Source organism: Lycorma delicatula, chromosome 2 (assembly GCF_047948215.1).
Source record: "Lycorma delicatula isolate Av1 chromosome 2, ASM4794821v1, whole genome shotgun sequence".
Lineage (NCBI taxonomy): Eukaryota > Metazoa > Arthropoda > Insecta > Hemiptera > Fulgoridae > Lycorma > Lycorma delicatula.
In genome coordinates this window covers 13053409-13080049 of record NC_134456.1, presented here as the reverse complement: position 1 = coordinate 13080049, position 26641 = coordinate 13053409, and the positions used below count along the sequence as shown (strand labels likewise).

The window sequence follows — 26641 nt, the reverse complement described above, 5'->3', positions numbered from 1 at the left end:
AAACGAAAATAAAAGACAATAATTTTGTAGAAAGAGTGTGATCCGTTCTAAATAGAAAAAAAAATACTTTTACAAGTTTCCTTTAATTAATCTCCACTTCTAAAAGGCCACAAAAAATTAAAGTTTTATAAATTTTAGTTAAGACTAATCGAATTCAAATTTTCACCGGTATCGAAAAACCGAAATTTAAATAAAAAATTAAAGAGCAATTCTTTTTAAAAGCTTTTATTTTACTCGCTTTAGGAATAATCAAATCTTGTAACTGCTATATATTTTGATCTATCGTATGAAAATGATTGAAATTTGGTACACGTATGTAACTTCGATGACAATACAGCACTACGGTGTCGGAATTTGATATGACCCACCCCCACGCGCTACCCTGCGCTAAATTCATGCATTTAGTTGACAATTTTCATTTCTCATGAACTATCGTATGAAAATGATTGAAATTTGGTTCACGTATGTAACTTCGACTTGAGAAAATAAATATTTTTACTTTTTTTTTTAGTCTTAATAAACAAACAAAGCTTTTACTTAACTTGCTTTAGGATTAATCATTATTTTATTATGTATTTTTATATCCATAAAACTTAAACAATTATTATTTTCTATTCCATTGTAAATTTTATGTATTTATAAATTTTATTAAATTCATTTAATATTATATTTCATTCATTTTGAGCATTTTCATTATATATATATATATAATTATAGTGTCATCTACATAATGTTTATACAATAGTATATTATGTTGAGTCAAAATTTTATTGATATAATAATCTTCTAAAAACTGCAAATACATCTCTACCATAATTGCAGACAATGGTTTACCCATAGACAAGCCAATTGGTTGTTTATAATATTGACTTTTGAAAGTAAAGTAACTGCATTCACAGCATATTTTTATCATATTAATTCGTTAGTGTAATGTTTATTTATCATTATTATTGTTCAAATGTTTTTTAATGATCGTTAAAGTTTTATGTAAGCCTGTATTACAAATATCTAAAGATATGCATTTTATGTTATTGTTTATGTTAATATTATGTAAAATATCTATGATGCTATAACTATTTTTTAAGTTATAAGTGTTATTTAATTGAATTCTTTAATATGTTAACTAAAAATTTCCTTAAAACATATGTTGGTGAATTGTAAAATCTATTAACGGTCTTTTCGGTGTGTTATTTTTATTTATTTTTGGTAAGGCCTTCGTATTTGTCACTTCATTCCAAATGAAGTGTTCATGTGGAATGTTTTCAGGGGGGAAAAGGAAGAATATTTCCATTATGTTTTATAACATGAATTTTTCTGGATTAATTCATACTACAAGACATTGCAGATAAACTCAGCAATCAATATCTTGTCAAAATTTGCAAATTTGAAAATTTGAATGTGTAATTTAAAAACAAATCAAATAGCAAGTAGAACAAGTTTTGTCATATTTTATTTTGATTCTTGACAAACTACACCCTATTATTTAAATATGTACTATCTATGATGAATTGAGATGTGAATAATTAGGTCGCTTGTTCTAAATACCCAGACTTGGGCAAGAGTAATTACTTAACATATTTAAGAATTTTCTTAGAAGATAATATTTTGAAGATTAAATGATGGTTTAACTCCTCAAACGTTTGTAATTCTTCCTCCCTTTTATGAGAAGGAGTTATAGAAGTTCCCAGGAGTGGAAAAGTGGTTTAAGATGTTTAAAAGAATTAAAGAATTTTTTTCTTCATGTTATATTAGTTTTCTGGACATGACCAGACAAAAATTTTGTAAATGAAAGGTTCACAATAGATTGGAACACATATTTAGCTGTAAACCACAGCATAATTATTGGTTATATTGATGCCAGAAATTCTGGTATGTGAGGAGATAAGATTCATTTTGCAGGTTATAGAAATCTAGGAACTGTTGAAGTTGAGGATACAATTTATGTTACTAAGTATGTATTAAGAATTAAGAATTTCATGGTCCTGCCTGGTCCTGCTTGCGTTTTTTTCAGAATGAGGGCTGTAATCTGTGGTTTTTTAATCAATCCTGTAGCAGCCAAGAGGTACAAAGAGTGACAGGGGAATACAGGTCCATAGCTCACTGTGAGTAGTAGTCACACCAGTGGGCTTGCCCAACTTTTCAAGTAGGAGTAAGGCAGTGACCGTCTTGTTGATGTCAGGACAGGCTAGGGAATCTCCGACCATTTCTCAAAATTCATAGAAGTCAGGAAGTCCAGGCGAAAGAGAAAGCTGGAGCCCGTTCCTACGACCTTGTTGGAGGATGAAGCTTCGGAAATGGATACAGGGACACCTTCCCGATGTAAGTGAAACCCTGCAGTAGAGAAATTTAAGAAAGCGGTGGGCAGACCTGGCAGTCAGGGTGACCTGGACTACCTCATTGATTTCTTGGTTTTACCCAACAGCGTTGGCTCAGGTGCAAGGAAGACAATTCTTCCTCATTTGCTAAAAATTCAAGAGGCCTTCTCTGCTGTGGCGGAAGGCTATGACACTTTGGCCTCCAAGACTAAGGAGGACAAAGTGGTTCAGAGACCAGCTCCTGCTCCAGCAAAGTCCAGGTGCTATGCTGAGGTCATTTGCAGCCAAAGAGAGGCCAGCCTGGCCAAATAACCGGAGGTCTTGTTCGTTAACAATGCAGAGGGATCGACTAAGACAAGTTCTAACTTGAAACAGGACGTCTAGGCTGCCCTTCATGACAGCCAGAAGGACCTGCATATTAGGGATATAAAAGAGACTAGCAAGGGTTTAGTTGTGGTAGCCGACAACAAGGAGATGGTCCAGGTGATCAAGGACTCTCCTGCAGTGCAGAAGCTTGAGGTCAAAAGGTAGACCCCAAGCAAGGTCGTAGGCCCTGTGCCATAATCTATGACATTGACCGTGGTCTTTCCAATGAGGAGGTTCTGACCCTGATGAGGGAGCAGAACACTGACTTGTACTTGTACTGAGTAGAGCAGGGAAACAAAGACCCATAGGGTGTTGTCTATAGAGTACTTGTCATAAGTGGAAAAAAGACATTCTTCTGTCGGCTCTCTCGACCCAGGATGGAGTTGTTAGACAAAGATTGTGTCCTCACTGCTTGGTGAAACTGCTTCTTGCAATATCCTACCTTTTTTCTTGTTCATGGCGAGTTCAAAATTATTGTAGATAAAAACAATCCGAATTTTAATAACACAGAAAATTTAATCGCTTTATTTATTAATCCATTACTCAAATTATTTTCTTTTTTCAGTTCTTCTTTTCTTATATATTATTTAAAATGAAGTTTAACCTTGCATTAGGTGAAATAAATCTCTGTAGCCTGGAGGTAAACGACACCATCTCCTTTTTTTAAGTTTTATAACAGAGCAGCAGTTTGAAGTTTTGAAATTTGCTTGTACTAATTTCCTTTTTTCATCACCATCTTTCAATATAATGTTTGCTATTAAAATATTCTATTTAGGTCTACTTGAATAGATGCTATTGCTTATTTATTAATTTCTACTTTATATTAAAAAAGATAATGGACATGTGTGTCATATCTCTACTTACTTAACATTTTTTTTTTTTTTTTTTAATGAATCTGTCATCATGTCCAGAAATTTATAAAAAAAGGCAGTAAATCTGAAGAAAATTACATTTTGAAAAAATATTTTATTAAACAATACCGTTTATAAAAGATAATATCAGTGTAACACAACCTTCTAGTTGTTTCAACCAATAAACAAAAAAATTATGCAATATAAAGATTGTACAATATTGTAACACTGTTACAATGAAAAGAAAAAAGTAATTTTAAAAGACTAATTATTATTATAAAATTATTTTGCTCATACAAAAAAGTGTAATACAAAATAAAATATTGTTACGGACACTCAACAAAAATTTATAAAGAACTAAAAAATATAATTTCTTCAGTAGTAATATCTATTGTACAATAAAAATTCACAAAACATTGAAAATTAATAATAAAAAATGATAAAATAGCAGAAAATCTACATCAAACAATTTTATCTGTAGTCTTCATCACTTTCTTCTTCAGGGAAATCATTTACTTCACTACAGTTACATATGTTTTGATAAAACAGATGACACTCTGATGGTATATATTTAAGTATAATTAACAGGTCTTTTTATTTTAATTGTGGTATCGGTTTTGGATCAACTAGTGACATAACTAGCTTATTAAAAACTTTTGTGTAAATAAACAGATGTATTACTGCACAGGATTTAAAAGTTCTTGAAATCATGTAATTCCATTTTGCAAAGATACTTTTTTGAACATTGGCGAACCACCTGTTATCAATCCCTAGGCGTCAGCATCTGAAAAAATTCATTATTTTCTTCTTACTTCGTTCTATCAGCGCATAAACATTTTCTGCTTCCATGTGCATATGGCCTTCTAACAAGAATTTATGACACACTTTGTCTGTGGATAAATCTATCACTGCTTAACAAAACTTAAAATTCCATAGTGTATTACAGAAATTCGCTTTACCTGTGATGATTTCATTTTTTCAACAAGAAAATAACCGTGGTTGGAATGTTGTCTCTAGTTTCTGAATTTTGCTCCCAAAAATGTGAAACAATTGCTACTAGTTTTCCATGTAGTTAGCCACTCGTTTCTGTCTGCAGACAGAATTTTCGGTCACACTGGAAAATGAATTAAAGCTAAGAATGTTAATCCTGCATAGTACGATGTTATTTTTTCAGATTTTGGAACTGTAGTCTCATTAAAAGATAACATCATATTTGATTGGAAGAGTATTGTCCAAATAGTAATTAAGTCTCCCAGGAAGTGACATTTTAGATTTAACCCTCCAAAAAGATAAAACTTCAGAAGGAACAAGAAAGGTAATAATACAACTTGTACAAGTTGTCCTATCATACACCCTATGATACAAACAAGAGTTTAACCTCCAGTCATGACATTTGTCTAGTAGTTTTTGTATGATGGGATAAGAAGATGCTGAATAGGTGCATCAATTTGGGGAGATGATTTTTTTGGCTCTTCAAAAACAAAATAATGAAGAAATTTTGAAAATAACCACCATTAAAATATAAATTTTTTGAAATATTTGTAATATTCCTTTTTCTTCAAAATATAATGCCATTTATTTTTTGTTTTTGCTGGTTTTACGAGTAGAATTAAATATTTTTTTTGTCATTTTTCTCCATATTTATCATGATCAGGATCAGGAACGGAAAGTTGTGTCCTCACCAGGGTTTTAAGGATTAATACATTTTCCTCCTCAAAAGTATGAAATATGTTACCTTTTATTTTTTCAAAGTTTCAGTATGGAAAAGGTATATTATTAATTTTACCTCCTATGTAGCGACAATTGTGTTAAAAAATTAAATAATTGATTTTTATCCAATAAATTTTTAATCAAACTACATCCAAGTTTAATTCAATTGGTAACTAAGAGATATGTCAAAAGTAGAAATTGTAAAGGAAGACAAAAAGGATTGGATTTTATAAAACAAATAACTATTTAATATATTACAATATTCATGTTGAATTAAAACCGAAAGAAAGGAGATATTTAATCAGTCTGATGACTGTTTTGACCTCAAAAACGAATTTTAAAACTGGCAATAATAATTTTTAACCTTATCACTACAGAAGAAATAGAATAGTCTTTCTTTTGTGTGTGTTGAAGTAGATTTTGTTTTACATTTATGTGTTGCAGTATAACCTTGATGAGCTTTATTCACAAGAAGCATCACACTACTAGAATTTGTGTTTTGCTTCTATTCATAACTAAACCGTTTTAAGAAAAGTAGATGTTCATGTAATGGGCATTAGTAATTAAATTCATTCTTAGCTTGTTTACTCACTATAAATGAACTTGTTAAACATTAAGAAAAATTATTATTTTTACATTATTAAAAGCAATAACTTTTTTTAGTGGTTTCCAGTAATTTACTGGCTGATGATATACATTTCAGCATAAGGCAGAATTTTTATTCTTTGTGAAACATACTTTGAAGCTTTACCCTTACAAGTATAAGAAATTGATTAAAATTAGTTGTGCTATTACTTTAACTACAATATTTGTTACAATTTCTTTTTATTTTAGGTGGCATTTTAGATGACATTTTTGATGATCCGTTTTCACCAATTGGATGTGGTTCATTTGGTTGCAGATCGTCTCCAAACCGACCATGGATAAGAGGATAAATATGATGCCTGAACACAGCAGGGTGCTTTTAGAGAAGGAATAAAATATTTCATCATAAATAAAGTTTTTAGTAATGTATAACTTAGTTCAAGTACATGTACCATACAAAATTGTCAAATAAAGAACAAATTTGTTTTGTTGTATAAGTTTCAGTTTGTTTATTCTTCTTTCAGATATATTCTCAAATACCTCTGTGGCATGAGTGGTAGCATCTCAGCCTTTCACCTGGGGTCCCAGGTCGGAATCCCAGTCAGGCATGGCATTTTCACACATGCTACAAACCATTCATCTCATCTCTGAAGCAACACTTAACTAATCTTAAAGAATTTCCTGTCCTATATGTATATATATATATATACTTTTAAATTTACATTGAATTAATTATTCATTACATTAAATCACAATAATTTTGTACCGTAGTTAAATACACATTTTTAAATATATCTTAAAACATACTATCCAGCTAGAACAGATACAAAAGTAGTAATGTTTATTTCACATTTTAAAGGAAAGTGAAATTATAAGTTATTAGTTGCTTAACAATACTTAAGCTTAGCTGGTTCATTATTAAATAAGCAATAAGAAAATGACAGGGATAATGAATCTGAACCATACTGCCCGTCAAAAAAGAAGTTTTTTCTTATAATAACATGAGAATATAATATAATTACATAAATGTTATAGTAATATAAATATAAATATCAATATTATTCAGTAATACAAGATAAACTAAGTACATTGTTCTAATACAATTGTATAGATGTAATTTTTTTTTTTATATAATATATTATAGTGGTGATATCATTAGAATGTATAAGAATAATGTATAATACAATAAGAATAATCATAATGTTCAGAATAATAATAACTTTTTAATAATGTACATTATATATATATATATATATATATATATATATATATATTGCTTACATATCTATAATCCATAGAGACTAGGATTTCTTTAAATATATTGTTCGTGATGCAGGAGATGTGCCCAATGGTCCGAATAATCATGGTGTCATTGGCTAGAAGTGTAAATAATGATGACTTATTGTATTAATATAATAACTTTGTAATGTATAACTTAATAATAGTTTTTAATGTATAACTTTGTAATAATGTACATAATATATATATATTCTTGCTCACATAAGGATTTCTTTAAATATGTTGTTCGTGATGCAGGAGATGTGTCCAATGGTCTAAATAACCATGATGCCATTGTATAGAAAGTGTAAATAATGTGATTTATTGCACATTTAGTGACTTATTGCATCTAACATATATACAATGTATGTGTGTATGTTTGTTTGTTTATTTGTTGTATGTGTTGTCTGCGTATGTGTTTCTGTGTAGTATATGTACATGTAAATGTATAGTAATTAGCCTGTAGAGTAGTGTTGGAAGAGCATATGAGTAAGATATAAATATACAGAATATTATATTAATAATAAGTAACATTTATGACCGTAATATAAATCACGATTTAAAGAATAATAAAAAATACAATTAATAAATTACAATAATAATTATAATATTAATTAAAAAAATTATTTTAACATTATCAATCGGTAACATGTGAAGTATTTTATTTTATTTTAATTGAATATGCAATTATTTATCAGACAGTGGCAGCAAACAACTTAGCACAGGTCTTTGGAGCTGACCAGCAGTCAATGACTCAAAATAAATATTATTTTTACATTATTAAAAGTAATAACTTTTTTTAGTGGTTTCCAGTAATGTACTTGCTAATATACATTTCAGTATAAGGCAGAATTTTTATTCTTTGTGAAATATACTTTGAAGCTTTACCCTTACAAGTATAAGAACTTGATTAAAATTAATTGTGCTATTACTTTAAATTACAATATTTGTTACAATTTTTTTTATAAATAATTGGTCAGAACCAGGATAAACTTTAGTGATAATTCCGAATTTCCATTGCATTGGTGAACAGTTTTCCTTACAGATTAATACTAATTCTCCAATAGACAGATTACACGAGGGGAAAGGCCATTTATTTCTCTGCTGGAGATAATGAAAAGTGTCCTTCGTTTCCATTGATAGACCATCATTTCCAGATGGATTGGACAAATTTCTGGAGTAAATGCCAATGACCTAGATGGTTAATTTGAATTTCTTTGTAATCTGGTTCAGGTGAAGACAAGTGTACAACCAATAAGAAAATGTCCAGGCGATAGTGGTTCTGGTTCCCTATGATCTGTAGAAACAGTAAAAATGGGACAAGAATTAAAACTGGCTTTAACCTGTGTTAAATTGTATACAATTCTTCAAAGTTCAACACGACGTAGATGGTATTTCACACTTTTAATTGCACTCCCACAAGCCACCAAAATGGGGCAAAGAGGGTGGAATGAATGACCATGATATGTTTGGATGAAAAGACTTGATGTTGAAATGTTTGATTTTAGATTTTCCAAACATAAGGATATGAATAGGTCATACAAAATATTCTTGGCAGAACGGAAGTTGGAACCATTATCAGAAAAGATTTGTGTAGGAATATCTCTTCCTGAAATAAATCTCCAGAGTGTTGCTGTGAATGACTGTAGTCAAATCAAAGGCTAATTCTAAATGAATTTCCTTATTACCAAGGCATTTAGAAAGTACAACGTAAAATTTACTTATGGCTTTGGACCGCTGCTCGTCATGACGAATTGTAAGTGGACCTCCATAGTCAATTGCACAGACAGAATGGATGGGAAGGTACTACTCCAAAAGGTGGTAACTACCTAATTGCTGCACTTTAGTTTTTGTGTGTAGGATAATAGGATGTTTAGCTTAATATAATAAAGAGTTTTAATCTACCTCCCACTCATAATAGTCCTAAGTCATCCAGAAATGGGTCAAGTGAAATGATTTTACTTTGGTTTTCATTTGATATTTGGATTAGACATCTAGTGGCTAATTATGAAGCAGAAGTGGTTCCATATGTTACAGTTCTAAATGCAAACTATTGATCTGGAGATTCATGCCACAAAATGCATTGTAAATTAACATCATTAAGGTTTAACTAGTATTTAACGTTACAATTTCGCTATGTCAGATGTAATGACAGCTATGGATTATAATCCAAGTATTATTGAGAATAAATCCTGTTGGACAACAGGCCCAACTAATAGTGTACCATTAAGAGATAAACTATTAGAGGTTTTAGCTGAGTCATCAACTCTCATTTTAGTAGTTAGACTTTTGGGCTTAAATATTGGTTGGTGAGGTAAGTAATATATATCCGATTCATTAGTTAATTAATCGTCAGAATTAAGTAATGACATTTGACCTAAGAATTCTTGCATAATGGGGAGTATTCGCCTTTAAGATTAGAATTGTTGCATAATCTTCATTCCAGATATAAGAACCTTTTTTAGAGTTAATGAAAGAATCACTTAGCCAGAGTATCAGATTTACATGGTAATAAGACAATAAATTTGCCTTGATTATTCCTAGTGGTATGAAGTTGAAGTGTGTTTTACATGTAGAAGTTTCATTAACTGAAACATCAGAATCAAATATAGTTGAATTATCTAAGTTATTGTTGCTTGTAAAAAGGGATGTACCAGCATTCTTATGTTTAAATTTAGTAAGAAGACAACCACTAAGAATATATCCTAGCTTAATCTCTTGAATAATAAAATATATTGAATATCTAATAAGTTTACGAGGCAAAATAAGATTTAAATAAAATTGGGCTCCGATTAAAATATCAATATTTGATATGTTAAATTTGGGATCCATTGGAATCATTTTGAGGTAGATTAAGTTGAGAAGTTTCAAATGTATGTAATGGAAGGTTATTAGCTATGCCTGGCAAAACAGCACAGTGCACTTTGAATGAACATTTTTTCTATTTTGAATGCAATGTACTACACTACATTTATTTTACATGTATTTGAATACAAATACTACACTATAATCAGATTTGACTAATGAATTATTTATGGCTGAAATAGGAAAATTGTTATTGAGTTGAAGTCCCAATTTGCGAGCAAATTTATACGTGCAAAAGTTTAATTGACTGCCTGAGTCAATTAACAATACACAAATGAGAATGACCAAAAACATCATCTACATTTTTATTTAATTATGAACAATAGTCATTATTACTAAACTTATCACTACTTAATTTAAAGTCAGTTTTATCAGTATGAACGAGAGTATTGTGTCTTTGTTGAGATAAATCACAAGTTATTTGAATATCATTGATTGTTACTATGACCTTTGTGAAAACATATGAGACATATTATTATTAATTTCATATAATATGTTCATTTATGAACATAAAAAATTTATACCATTTTTGTAACTGATGACTGAGCTTACAAAATAAACAATGTTACTAACATCATGTTTATGATTCTTGTTAATGTTTGAAGTGGGGTATTTGCGATGAGAATTAAATGCATTGTTGTAATGTTGTCCTTTAACAATTAGCAATAACTGGATGTTTCATTGCTTCAAGTGAGTTGACAAATGAAGAAATTTCATTTAATGAATTTACATGGAAGATCTAATGATTCTCTTTTCAAACATTTTTAAAATGTGACCTGCATTAAAATATGCAATCATGAATTTATTGGTTTGCATGGCATTTCTCCTGCCACCACACCATTTGGTCACCCTAACACATAAGACCGAATGTCTGTGCACAAACGGTTACTCAGCCTCAAAACAGTTAAGCGAACAGTCCTAACTAGCTCCTGGAGCTAATCTGATTGCGTGAGCGAACTAAGCCTGGTGCCACACACCACTTGCTTTCTGTCCCACCGCTCACTTGTCATATATTACTAAAATTAAAAAAATAATGAGTAGGCACACCCTGTCAACTAATAAAATATATATGACACATAATAAATTAATTTATATTATCAAGACAGCAAAACACTGCCACGCCTAGGTTGCTGAATGCCAGCATATGCCAGTACCTGTCCACCATAAGTGCTTGGAGCTTTATAGGCTGGTAGCCAGCCATCACTCTCACATAACTTCCTACAGCAGCACAGTAGGAGTCATTTTTCCCCGAAAAACTACTGATGCAGATTGAACAATGTAACGGCATCAAGGAACACCCATATGGTCCGACAGTGAGGCTCACGCCACATTGACTTGCCATTTATGACTGGCCAATTTTTCCCTTGACCTCTAAGTTCCAGGCTGGCCTGAGTTCTGCCCCCCCCCCCCCCCAAGAACTGGGCAGTTGAACATCATGTGTCTGTTCGACTGGACCTCCTCACAGACGCACAGCTCATCAGCTGCCAGGTGAAACCGAAACAAGTATTGCTTCAAGGTCGCATGGTTGGAGAGCACCTGGGCACTTGTTGCCCTTAAAAACGAAGGAGAGACATACCATCCTCCCAAGATCCTGTATAAATCTATACAAGGACCTTCCCTTAGTCGAGGAGTGCCATTTTTGCTGCCATGTATCCATCGCGAGGCTGTAAAGCCTCCTACGCAGGCAGCAGATGTGCAACTGTTTGAAATTTAGAACCGGTGCATTGAGATCACCATTCCCCTCTGGTACAGGCCTGGCCCGAAACCGCATCCCAAATACCTCGGCCTCCCTGCCTCTTTACAACTTCCACATGGCTGGCCGAACTTTCACCACTAAATCGGTCGGGAGAGCCTTCCCCAATACGATGGTAGCCTCATAGGAGATTGTTTTAAAAATACCAGTGCACACAATTAAGGCTCTGTGCTGGGCATTCCTTAAATTTTGAACAAGTGCTCTATTTATATCCAACCTATATGCCCAAACCGGCGCCGCGCAAAGGGTCATGCTTTCAAAGACACCTCGGTACACCATGTACATTTGACGGCCAGACAACCCATAGTCATTCTGAGCAATCCTCCTAAGTTTGTGCATCACTGAGACGGCATCTGCCGCTACCTACTTAATGTGGTTGCTATACAGCAACTTCTCATCAAACAAAACACCTAGGTACTTATGAATTCTAACTCGGCTGATTACACATAATAAAATATTTCAAGAGACAAAAGAAAATGGCGACAATATTGCTGAACTTTCCTGATATTTGGCTCAAATTTAAAATATCAGTTTTATAAATTCTAATCTTTGTCTTCCTTTACAGTTATTATTCTCAACACATCCCTCCATTACCAATTTTTCTTGGATGCCTTTACTATATGGCCATCTTAGTCTGTTCATCACAAACTTCTCTTCTCATCTGTTCATATTTTAAGATTAAAATGTGTTGCAAGTATATCAAATTTTAATGCCTTTAGTCACTATGTAAGGGATAAATGTTAATAAACGTAAATAAAAAATATTTGTATATGTATTATGTTATCCTCTTTTGGGTAGACATTCATTGCCTTATATTCTTCTCTTCTCATTATTTCTGTTTCACATTTGTTCATTTTCAAACTATATTCTTTCATAAAGTCTTCTAATTTTGAAATCATTAGTCAATATTTTCTGCTGCATCTAAAAACATCACATAACCTGTGAACTTTATACATTTTCTTTTCCTTCATTCTATATTGATTCCTTTATCCACTTCTAGAGCACTTTTTATATTATCTTCAATATAAATATTAAACAGCACTGGTGATAGGTTGCTCCTTGCCTTACTTCTCTTTTAAGTTAAATCAATCCATTACTTTCCTAGCCATTTTTAATCTGCTATAATTCTTAATTTTACCTTTCTAATCAATTTTTTAAACTTTTCATTAGTTTATTCTACTTAAACGGTTGAATACCTTTTCCATGTCTATAAATTAAATACTTATTCTTTAAGCTGTTTGTGTATTCCTTTCAACTGTGGGTACATAGAATATTAGGGTTATTGTTAATGGTGATGGAATTTTTATTTGTATCTGTGAGGCGATTGGAAAATATTGATACCACGTTGCTCAGTGTTTACTAACCGGAATCGCATAAATCCAAATCACAATTCAAATCTAAACATACATATAATAAATAAAAGAAATTTAACTTTGATGACTACATACTTACAACAATGCGTTATACTTTCTCCATCAAGAGTGGTTAGATATGCTATTCAACAGAGAGAAAAAGGAACTGCATCAGCATTTGCCTGAATGGATTAAGGGAAACCTTGAGTAGCATAAAAATTACATAATTAAAGTAATGTGATTATATCACATTAATTACTTAAAATATAAATATATGAAATGATATTAAGGGTATATATGAAAATATTAAAAATTAAAAATAACAGTAAAATAATTACCCTTCAAAAGGTGTTAGTAAAGATTGTTTGAGTATTTATTTATATTATCCATGGAGATGTAGAAAGTTCAGGTTTTCTTTATCTTTAAATTAAAATTATTTTGAGATTTATTAATGCAGTAAAATGTTTAAGTGAAAAGAAAATTTTTTATTTATTTTTAAATAGACCCAGTGGAAAAATTTTGTAAATGGTGTAGTAGTTCATTAAATCTGTTAGTGGAAACTATTCTATTTTTAAATAAATAAGTCACTATTCATTTTACCAAAGATTGTACATCCATAAATATAAACATACGCATAAGTTAAAATGTTTAATTTTCTAAATACTGGTTATGTGGATCATCTTCATGGTAAATAAACAATGATATGATGGCCCATTTTTGTTTCTTGAAAACCTGTAATCATTTTTTGAGGGAGCTCTGAGAGCTATTATACCTCAGAAGGGAATATAAATAAGCACAGTAACTGGTTAATAATGATAAACTTGTCATCATATTTGTTTTATTAAGGCATATACAAAGGCAATATACAAATACACAATAATGTTCATTAGTTATAATTGTTAAAATTGAAAATTAGCATAGTTTTTAACTTATAAATTGTCTGCTTATTTAAAAAAAAGGGAACTGCCCAAAGTAACATGACTGGCTGTCACAAATAAAATTACAAAAGTAGTTAATACCTTTAATGCAGTTTCTGCTGCTGTTATGATGGCTATTATTATTGTACAATTACTGAAGTTCTGAAGACAAAAATTTCATCTATCTATTCATTTCCATATCATGAATCATATAATTTCATAACATAAATACAATTTAATTTTAAAAAAAAAGATCCTAATTTGTAGTTGCTGTATGTGAAGGTTTCAACAATTTTTTTGACCAGTTATTTTTTTTTTAATTCACAACCATAAATATATGTTAAATTAAAAACAAAATCATTTCATGTAAAATAATAATTCTGCAACTAATACTAATAGCGCGTGGTTATTTATCTTCATCTTATAACTACGTCTTCCTTACTAAACTTAGCATCATAAAAATAAGAGTACTTGAATAGAATTTGTATATAAAAAAGTTATTGTGCAACAACTGTTACTTTTATTGTTTTGTTTTTAAATGTTAGTCTAAATTAGATTAACTTGATGAATTAATAGGAAATAATTTTGGACTTAGAAAATGACTGGAATGATGATGACGCACTTCGGCATTTAAGTAGGAATGAACATAATAGTAATATATTTTAATTTATTATTAGAGAATAAAAATATTTAAATATTAATTTATTATATGGTATTTTAAATTATTAACTAATTAAATTAATTAATTAATTAATTGTGAAGCGGTATTTATCATAAACAGCATATTCAGTTTTTTCAAGGAGTGTTCATCATTCACAATGGAATGTCGCCCTCTTCCTTTCTTGTCATGCACATTAGTTTTCCCTAAATTAGCTGCATATTTTACTGTATGCATCCAACCACAGCATTACTCTCATACACGCTTAGTAATAGTAATAAATTTTGTGTGTTGATGAATGAATGAGCCCCATACCTGACCATAAATGTATGGTCAGGTATTATTGATGAACGATTGATAGGACCTGTATTTATTGATTGAAACTTAAACGCAGTGAAATATGAGGCTTTGCTTCTCAACCACATCTACCAAACATTCAAAACGTTCTTGGCCCTAACTTCTAAATAATTTAGTTTCAACAAGATAGCGTTTCACCTAATTTCAACCCTTCAGGTAGGTGAAATTTTAAATTCATTTTTTCCTGAAAGATTTGGCCCGAAGGATATAATAGAATGGCCAACAAGATCACTTGAATTGAATTACTGAATTACTTTCTATGGAGCCACTTAAAAAGTATTGTTTATCATAATAAGCCCCAAGATATCGATGATTTACAAAATAAAATTCGAGAATCAGAACAAAATATCACTTGGGAATCATTGAATAATGCAGAATCATCCTTTTACAACCAACTGGCACACTGTCAAATAACAGGAGGAATTTTGAACATTTATTAAAATAAAATATAAGTAAATAAGCATACGTTAGACTTAATAAATAATTTTTTTTTTAATAAATTTATTATGCATTTAATAAAATTTTTATAAATATATTCATTTTCAAAAATAGTCCTTAAATTATCAATGTAATTCTTTTTCAAAATCCAGAATTTATCCTGCTGCCATTTTGGGTACAAACATATACCAACTGTTTATTTATACCTTTTTTCTTGTCTTAAAGAGACCTTTAAAATTATGTATCACACAAAAGGTGTTACTATTTAAGATAATTGAGTTACAACCCCTGCCCCCCCCCCCACAAGAAGGGGTTGAAATTCTATTTCTCATCAAAAGGTAAAATAGTTGATCAATATCTTATCCTGAAAGTTACAGTATTCTATCTGGATTGATTTTAAAGTTGTTATAGGATGTCTATACTTTTAGCTCACTCTGTATATATGTATGTTGTAGGGCTTTCCTTCATATCATATTTTTTACATATTAATATCAGCTGTTTTTGCCTTAAAAAGTTCATCATATTTTTTACTGGCTTTTTGAAGGAAAGTACGGTATTACTTTTGATCACATTGGAGAGTGGGAGGTGAAAATGAATTTTCTTTATATTTTAGGTATGAGGATTTACTTGAACAGTAAGGTAAGTCTAAGTTAAAAGATTTGCTCTTATCTTATTTCAGTACATAATTTATTGTTTAATATATTACCTAACGTAATATTAAATAGACGTAGAAAATTGTTAGATAAAATTAAGAACACTAGTAATTATGGCAAGGTATTATAAATTGAAGTATATATTTAGCATATTACTTGTAATTATATATATATATATATATGTTTGCATATGTGTATTTCTTTTTAATTGGTAGCTATTCAACAAAATTATAAACATTCTTAAGTACTCATATTAACTGCTAACTGCACGAGCAGATACTGAATTCTTAATCTTTCGATTTTTGGGAAAAATATATTTTTTGTCCTTTAGGTATTTTTATTTACTTATTCTGATTATTCTTTATGAATAACTACACTCAATTTGAGTTTTCTGACTTTTCGATCGATAGCAGAGTCAAACATGAATGAATCACTGAAGGCTTTCTCATTTTTTAATTTACTGATTGTTTAGTAATGTAATCAGTGTTATGTATTAATATAGGTTAATAAAGAGTCTTAACAATTTGCATCCTAACAAACATTAATTATTTATAAAAATTAAAATTAACTAAAATTAAAATATCATGGTTAAGCAAAGATTTAGAAATCAACTCGTTGACTGCAAAACTTACCCTGGAGCAGACATTGATAGCGACCATAATTTGGTGATAATGAAATGTAGATTGGGGTTTAAAAACCTGAAGAAAAGGTGTCAGATGAATTGGTGGAATTTAGAGAAGCTTGAGGAAGAGGAAGTAAAGAAGATTTTTGAGGAGGACATCGCAAGAGGTCTGAGTAAAAAAGATAAGGTAGAAAATGTAGAAGAAGAATGGGAGAATGTTAAAAAGGAAATTCTTAAATCAGCAGAAGCAAACTTAGGCGGAATGAAGAGAACTGGTAGAAACCCTTGGGTTTCAGACGATATATTGCAGCTGATGGATGAACGTAGAAAATATAAGATGAAGAAAGTAAAAGGAACTATCGGCAATTACGAAATGCTATAAACAGGAAGTGCAAACTGGCGAAAGAAGAGTGGATTAAAGAAAAGTGTTCAGAAGTGGAAAGAGAAATGAACATTGGTAAAATAGACGGGAGCATACAGGAAAGTTAAGGAAAATTTTGGGGTACATAAATTAAAATCTAATAATGTGTTAAACAAAGATGGTACACCAATATATAATACGAAAGGTAAAGTCGATAGATGGGTGGAATATATTGAACAGTTATATGGAGGAAATGAATTAGAAAATGGTGTTATAGAGGAATAAGAGGAAGTTGAGGAGGATGAAATGGGAGAAACAATACTGAGATCTGAATTTAAGAGAGCATTAAAAGATTTAAATGGCAGAAAGGCTCCTGGAATAGACGAAATACCTGTAGAATTACTGTGCAGTGCAGGTGAGGAAGCGATTGATAGCTCATACAAACTGGTGTGTAATATTTATGAAAAAGGGAAATTTCCGTCAAGACTTCAAAAAAAGTGTTATAGTCATGATACCAAAGAAAGTAGGGGCAGATGAATGTGAAGAATTCAGAACAATTAGTTTAACTAGTCATGCATCAAAAATCTTAACTAGAATTCTATACAGAAGAATTGAGAGGAGCGTGGAAGAAGTGTTAGGAAAAGACCAATTTGGTTTCAGGAAAAGTATAGGAACAAGGAAAGCAATTTTAGGGCTCAGATTAATAGTAGAAGGAAGATTAAAGAAAAACAAACCAACATACTTGGCGTTTATAGACCTAGAAAAGGCATTTGATAACATAGACTGCAATAAAATGTTCAGCATTTTTAAAAAGTTAGGGTTCAAATACAGAGATAGAAGAACAATTGCTAACATGTACAGGAACCAAACAGCAACAGTAATAATTGAAGAACATAAGAAAGAAGCCGTAATAAAAAAGGGAGTCCGACAAGGATGTTCCCTATCTCCGTTACTTTTTAATCTTTACATGGATCTAGCAGTTAATGATGTTAAAGAACAATTTAGATTCGGAGTGACAGTACAAGGTGAAAAGATAAAGATGCTATGATTTGCTGATGATATAGTAATTCTAGCCGAGAGTAAAAAGGATTTAGAAGAAACAATGAACGGCATAGATGAAGTCCTATGCAAGAACTATCGCGTGAAAATAAACAAGAACAAAACAAAAGTAATGAAATGTAGTAGAAATAACAATGATGGACCACTGAATGTGAAAATAGAAGGAGAAAAGATTATGGAGGTAGAAGAATTTTGTTATTTGGGAAGTAGAATTACTAAAGATGGACGAAGCAGGAGCGATATAAAATGCCGAATAGCACAAGCTAAACGAGCCTTCAGTAAGAAATATAATTTGTTTACATCAAAAATTAATTTAAATGTCAGGAAAAGATTTTTGAAAGTATATGTTTGGAGTGTCGCTTTATATGGAAGTGAAACTTGGACGATCGGAGTATCTGAGAAGAAAAGATTAGAAGCTTTTGAAATGTAGTGCTATAGGAGAATGTTAAAAATCAGATGGGTGGATAAAGTGACAAATGAAGCGGTATTGCGGCAAATACATGAAGAAAGAAGCATTTGGAAAAATATAGTTAAAAGAAGAGACAGACTTATAGGCCGTATACTAAGGCATCCTGGAATAGTAGCTTTAATATTGGAAGGACAGGTAGAAGGAAAAAATTATGTAGGCAGGCGATGTTTGGAATATGTAAAACAAATTGTTAGGGATGTAGGATGTAGAGGGTATACTGAAATGAAACGACTAGCACTAGATAGGGAATCTTTGAGAGCTGCATCAAACCAGTCAAATGACTGAAGACAAAAAAAAAATTAACTTCTTAATGTTAGATTTTTCTTTTGTTAATTGGTTTTGGAGAGATCTTTTCTTTGTCATAATTTAGTAAAATAACTACTGGATTAAATATGTTTTGTTTTTTTTTTTTTAAGAAAAGAACAGACCAGACAATTCTCTGATGACTTAAAATTATTATTGTTGAAACAGTATAGTCCTACTTGGTAATACATTGCAACCAAATTAATATTTAAAACAATTTTTATTTTTAAATAATTCATTCAACTAATTCCTTCCCAGATACTAAGAAACTTAAAATTCAGAAAATTTATTTCCAAGATAATCTAGGGGGAAAATGGGGAGAGTTATAGAGTGTAATCTTTGCAAGATAGTCCTCCCTCCGGCTTCTGATGGCTTTGTCCTCATCAGACTACTACTTAATATGGAAACTAAATGGTATATTAAATTATGTGAGTATGCTAGTAAGTTTGTAGAAAATTATTCCCCTCTTTGAGTAATAGTTTGAGAACCAAAATTAAATGGCATCTATGACCCGTATTTGGAAGTCATTATACAAAATTGAATTGATAACTAATGAAAAAAAATTACATTTATTATTTCCCTCCTCTGAATGAAATTATCCAAATATATAACCAAAGTGACATACTAATGTAATGGAATTATTTAATTAGTACAAGAATGTTATTTGTAGTCCAGAAACAATGAAAAAGGAAAAAGGGATTTTTTTATTGTTCCCACCAATTTTTGGGTGATTTGAATAAAACCAAACCAATCAGAAAATATGTAAGTTATTTAAGGCATAATATTGTATTTATACCTTAAGATAAGATTGTACTGTACCAGAGTGAACATTATGTCAGTCTCAAATCAGTTTTTAAGCAAGTGACTTGCTGTTCTTTACCTATTGTTAATAAAATGACAACAAATATTGTTTGTAATGAATTTTTATGAATTACAAACAAAATTACTACATTTTGCTAACAATTAACTTTCCTGATTTGTATTCACTTGAAAAACAGTACCTGTTAACTTTAAGAATATTGGAAAAAAAATTTATATTAAAATATTTCACTGTTGCAGTGACGGAAAGTGACTCTAAGCCTGTTTGAAGTGAGTTTTATTATAAAATTTGGTTTTGTTTGTCTTTGCAAATGTTTTACATAAATTCAAGGAAAAGTGGCCATGTAACAAATCAAAAGCTGATTTTGATTTGTTACATGGCCACTTACATCGCAAATGTTTATTTTTTCATTTATGTCACTGGTAATTTTTAATTTATTATTACATGAATTTGAAACAATTTTTTTTTTTTTTTGTTAAATTAACACAACTGATGAAGTTCAAATAATTATTACCCAGCATTTAATTTGATTTATGATGATGATTATCAAATTTTAAATATAATGTTCATTAATGAAACAAACCCATCATTATACCTGTTATTTTATTATTTTGTAACTTATTATGATGAATCCATGTATTAAAAAACTAGATAATATAATTCATTTTGAATGATTCATGATTTTACTTATCATGTAACTTATGACTTTATTTATAAAGTATCACCAATTAACTTTCTATTTCCTTTTCTCATCGCATACCAGTATACAACAAAGTTAATATTTTACAAAGTTGTGAATATAGAAAATCACCTTCTATTAGTGGTTACTCGAAGTGTGGGAATAACACAGTTCGTGCTTTTTCCAACAGCTGTACTGGTTACCATTTTAAAACAAAAAAATAACACAAATATGTTGTAGCAAGATTCTGTAAATCAGATGTGTTTTTTTTTCTTTTTTTGTTTAGCCTTTCAGATAATACTTCAGAGGATGAATGAAGATGATATGTATGAGTGTAAATGAAGTGTAGTCTTGTACATTCTCAGTTCGACCGTTCCTGAGATGTGTGATTAATTGAAACCCAACCACCAAAGAACACCGGTATCCATGATCTAGTATTCAGATCTGTGTAAAAATAACTGACTTTACTAAGACTTGAACGCCGCAACTTTCGACTTCCAAATCAGCTGATTTGGGAAGACGCATTCACCACTAGACCAGCCCGGTGGGTTAGATGTGGTTTTACTGTAACTATATGAAAACAGATGAAATAATAAATAATGTATTTAAATACTAGATACTTGAATTTTAATGTTAATTTTTTTTTAATTTCTCTTTCCAGTTATATCAGGTATCTGTTTCCATGATAATTTAAAAATAAATATATATATTTTTTTATCCTTTAATCACATTAAGTTTTCTCCATTTTATCATGCAGAATTTTATTCTGTTTTTATTTTAATTAAGTTTTTATTTGCATGAATTTAAATAGAATTAAATGTTTTTATTAAACAGTTAAATAAATTAATTTATGCAGTTTGTTTGAATAATGCCTTTCATAACATATAACAGTGTTTCATAATTTTATACTAAAACCTACACACTTTATCACATCCTACACAATCTTATGATAAAAATTAAAGTAATTGTTTATAACTATTTGTTTGTTTTGTATAATTTTATTTGGGTCGTAATCAATTCATTCTTCAAATGAATTCTTTCATATTGAATTTTTTTCTGTAAATCTGTTAAAAATTAAGAAATTAAAATGCAGGGTACTGTTGTCACATTTGATTTTCGATTCTGATAGTTAAAAACAGGAAGTTATTGTAAAATTTTATCTTCAGAGTCCTCCTCTTGTTGAGTTAAAGCTATAATTTATATATGTATGTATATATATTGTTTACACGATAAAAGACAGTCAGTGGTGAGTGACGTCATGAATGGAGGAGGGGAATCCAGATTTTCTTCTTTGATTTTTTGTGTCTGTCTTACATCATTCTCCGTTACATTGTTTTACAATAATATGTCATACGGCTTATAGTTGCAAAACCTCTACTAAAAGTAATAATCATTTATTCTTAAAAAGTAATAACATCCACCTCTATTAAACCAGAAAACAGAACTATTTTCATATAATTTAACATAATACATAGGGCTGTACAGGTGGTGTAACCAATCTTGATGCTTGGTGCAATTGCAGTGACAGCCACAATTCGAACCATTCTATTATTATTTTAGCATAACATTTGCTTCATTACCTAACAGTGAATGTGCCTTCATAAGATGCATTATGATGTTAGTATTGGATTGCAGAATACAATTTTTGAAATTTTAATCGCATTAATGTATAGCTCATATTTTGAACATCATTAAATTTAATTTGATTATACATAATGCAGAATTAAAGAAGTGCTTATGTAAAGCTGAGAATTGTACAATAGTAGGCCTACACATAAAATGTTACAACATAAAAATCAAAATATATTACTTTATTGAATGCTAATGTTTCATTTTATTTTCAAACTGATGTTCAAAAGTTAATGAAAGATTATTTAAATCATTAAATAATGGAATTGGAAATTACAGCATAAAGTATTTTCAAATCTTAGAACAAAATAAAACTATTTTAATTAATGAGGGTAAACGCCGTCCACTTCACAAGAAATATTAGAATCTCCGATATTACTGTCAGAATTAAAACTGTCACTTTCACTTATCTTCTTGCTAAGAAATAATAAATAATTCCAGAGTATGTGTTCTTGTCGCTTATATTTTAGCTTCTGTTTTCTTAACTTTATCACAATACACTTTCCAATCTTTTTTTCATTCATGTCAGCCTCTTTATTATCACATAATCTTTGATATCAATCACTGTTTGTTTTGACCAATTCGTACAACTGTGGTTTCAGCATCGAGGAAGAATGAGGAACAGAATGTTTCTGAAACTACTTTATCACATCTTTTCTTGAATTGGAAATTGGTAATTTTTCTAAAACGGCATTGTAATAGAATGTGTTGTCAGAAATTACCACAGAATTATCGAGAAGGTTTGGAATCGACATACCTTACATCCATTTTTTGTAATTTTCCGATTTCATTTCACCTCTGTAATTGCCACTTTTCAAACTTGCTTGCCAAGTTAGTAAGGCATATGGTTTACAACCCACTTCTCCTTTGGGTGCACTATAATAAGTCTGCTGCCTTTTGAAACAGTAACATTTAGCCTGTCACCGGAATCAATACACCACAATTTATTTGCAATATGAAAAGATATATGACTGATCGAGGTACACTATTAGCCTATTTTTGGTTCTAAACCTTTTTATGGCAGTCAGATACTGAATACGCTTAAACTTTATGTCATGTCGCTCAGTGACAACCTTCCTGTAATTTTCAGTTTTTCTTCACTTAAAGCCCAATTTTTTTTTTATCTCTAATTCGTCACTTTTCCTAAATAACTAATGGTATCTTAAAGCACTAACATTATGTTTTTTACTGTCGGCAGTTATTTATGAATTTCCAGAAATTCTTTTATAGTCCGCCTCGCCACACACTTATCAAGCTCATCTATTCCCGTTGCAGTCATTTCACGGGGTTTGTATTTTATTGGAATAGAAAAAGAAGTTTCCGTCGGATTTTCGGCTAATTTTTCTAGCAACCGCCCTTTTTCTTTTCTCACTCTTTGGACTTCGGATCGCGATACCCCACACGCAGCTGCTCATCTTTCTTCACATTTTTTTTATGTGAATTTGGTGTTTATCTTCTTTTTTCGACTTCGGAAATCGATCACCTTCTTGTTTCATAAACTCATACCCATTATTTATTATTTCCCGAGCCTGCCGTTTCAGTTTTTTATTTTTTACGGTTTACTCATAATTATAAAACGCTAAAAATACACAACCGATTATAAAATGTGATTGCTTTTCTCAATCAAACCTCAAATAAAAAGAAACGGAATTTGCACAGATGCTCTTTTGTAATCAACAAATACGGAAAAACTACAGAAATGGATTACACTCAAGCATTCAATAACGTAGACCTTATTTATTTTACATCTGCTTGGCTGTATTTGAAAACTACGAACACATTGCAAAACAATGCAGCTACATTGTTTCTTGATATAATTCTAAAAAGGTGACACATTCCTGATTTGTAGTACTTGGCTTATCCGTGTTTAGTTTTACAATAAATAAAATCACGATAGGTTATAACTCATGTTTATATATGTCAGATAATTATAATGTTAGTTAATTTATCCTTTTGCGTTTATCTACTGAATTAATTATAATACTTGTCGAGAATAGGTTTACATTTTTTATAACATTTAAAAATATGCCGTAACATTTCTTTCACGGCAAAATATTTAAACAACCGCAGCTTCCTTTATTTTTGGTTTTCTTGTTAAACATTTATGAGTATAAACAGCAGAATTACTTTTAAATATTTAAAAGTAATCTATAATATCATCCAGTAACATAAAATAATACGTTGTAATTGTATGACGTTGTTCTGTTTAAGATTTTACCACCATGATTTCCCTTGAAATATCCAGGCACTTTTTGGGGTAGTAACCCTTTTTTGCCATGTAACTAATAAGTAGCATACTTATTCTTTTCTGATGTTATTTATAAAATTATATATCGATCAGAATAAAAGATGTATAATTAATTAGTTTTTTTTTTCAATATTATTTCCGAATATTTCTCCAATACAAAAATTTATATCTGTAATATTACATATTAACTTAACTTTACAAATAATAATTGTTGTTTTAGGCATTTATACAAATTGAAAAATTGCTTTTAAAATTTACAACATTAGAAGACAAAATTTTACATGTGTGTTTTATTATATAAATTTAAATATATTATATCAATTTCAGTTTTTTTTTAATTTTATTTATTTAAAACTACCCTAGAAAAATCTCAGCATTTACCTTAAAATTCTTATGTTTGCGTCAACATTATTACATCTAAACCTTTGTTTTTCTAATCAACTGGAAAAGAGAGGGAAGAATAGGTGATCACGGGATGTGGCTTTACGATGAAGCCTTACCATCACATCTTTCCATCAAACTTTTCCAAGAAAAATTAATTAATGGCCACTACGGTTTTGAAACGGGAAAAATGTTAAGTCGTTCCGTCTAATATCAATGGCGAACTAAATGCAAAATTTAATAAAAATCGAATTACACATTTAGCCATAATTGATTTAAGAAAAAATAAATCAATTATTTATTTTTTCATAAATCGAGTCGAGTTAAAAATAAGATCTCGCTTTCTTCGATCAACAAAAGAGTTAAAATAATCGAATCAAAAGATATTTTCAAAAATAATTGTCATCTTCAAAATAGTTTGTGTGTGTGTGTGTGTGTGTGTATGTGCACTTACCTTCAGTTATTATAATGAATTATTACAAGTAATGATATCGACAGGCATGAATTTTGGACAGAATATAATTTGGTCAAATTCTTTCTGAACCAGACAGTGGCAGCTCGCGTATAGGCACTGTGGAATTGCAGCACCCCCTATTTTCACTTGTTATAATCGATAATATTTAATATAATGAGTCCTTTTTTCTATAATTCTTTCTTTATACTTGTACAATATATAATCTTTAACCTTAATGTCGGGAGCCATCCCCCAGTTTATGAAAAAGATACAGAAATCTGTGTATAGAACTATACGCTTCACAGTTCCAGCGGCGTGGTATTTGGCTGTTGTGCGCATGCGCACATAGGAAGTGGTTGCGAGGGAGAGAAAGCACTGTCGATTCCGCAGTGCCGACCCTGGCGTGCTGTTGGCTTCCGTTTTTTTTTTTACTTCGCGTGTGTACGGAAAATTCATTGTTCGTTCCCTTTTTTAGTTTAGTCTGCGAAAGGAATATGAAAGCGGTTTAGTTATTTTTTCAGTAGCGATCAAAAGATGGCGGGAAAGCAAGGGCTCTTTGATCGCCAAATCCGTCCAAAAACACGCTGGAAAGGCGAAAAAGAAGATAATTAGTAAAATCTCATTATGTATTTTTTTCTGTGTACAAAGAAATTTAAAAGAGGTATTTTCAAGTATGCATATTTTTGTCTAACATATTTTATGTCTAACTAGACAGTAATTAAATTAGAATCTGGAGGAAAAACTACTAACTTGTATCATAAGTCATGACTGAATTTATAATAAATAAATATTCCCATAATGTATATATTATTTATTATATAATAAATATATTATTAATATTATACATATATATGTTATTTATTTTATTTATTTATCTTGATATAAAAAAAAAGTGAAAGTAATAACTAAAATCTAACTACGTATTTGTTTCTGTGTGCATAGAAATTTAAATTAAGCACCGTTGGACTATTAAGCGGAAATTTTGTTAAGTTAATATAGAGTAATACTAAAAAATATTTTCTGTATTTGACTTTTATTATTTATTAAGGAGGTTTCCATTCTAATTCAACAAATTTTCAACAATTTTATTGCATCACTATTTTTTGATTTTGAATAATATCAAAATATGATATACTATATGATGTAATAAGATATGATATGATATAGTATATGATAACTACTCACTATGAAGTTTTTTTTTGTTGTTTGTGGGCGAAAAACGTCTGGGCGTTATCATCGCCCGGAATTTTGTTAATAAAAGGGTAAAATAACACCAAAATAATAAAGTTTATAAGGTGTAAATATATTGGTAATCATATAAAATAAAAATTTATTAAAACAAGCCAAGAAGGCAAAATAAAACTCAAAACTAATACCACAGACGAAGTCGATAAAATATAAAAGTTAAAATAATCGAATAAAGAAACTATATAAAACTTACCTAATTCCGATGGGTTGTGCAAAAGTCCCCTCGTTGGATAACAAGATTAAATACATAGAACCAAAAAACCAAAATTG

The 26641-nt window shown here is 30.3% G+C and overlaps 1 long non-coding RNA gene across 1 annotated transcript in view; it reads right to left on the bottom strand.

The window, feature by feature from the left end:
* Nucleotides 1-26641, bottom strand: part of LOC142320475 (uncharacterized) — a 110851-nt gene that overhangs the window by 14780 nt on the left and 69430 nt on the right. Inside the window, exon 5 of the long non-coding RNA XR_012755400.1 lies at nt 13172-13277. This is a non-coding gene — a long non-coding RNA (uncharacterized LOC142320475). The remainder of the gene's footprint in view (nt 1-13171; nt 13278-26641) is intronic.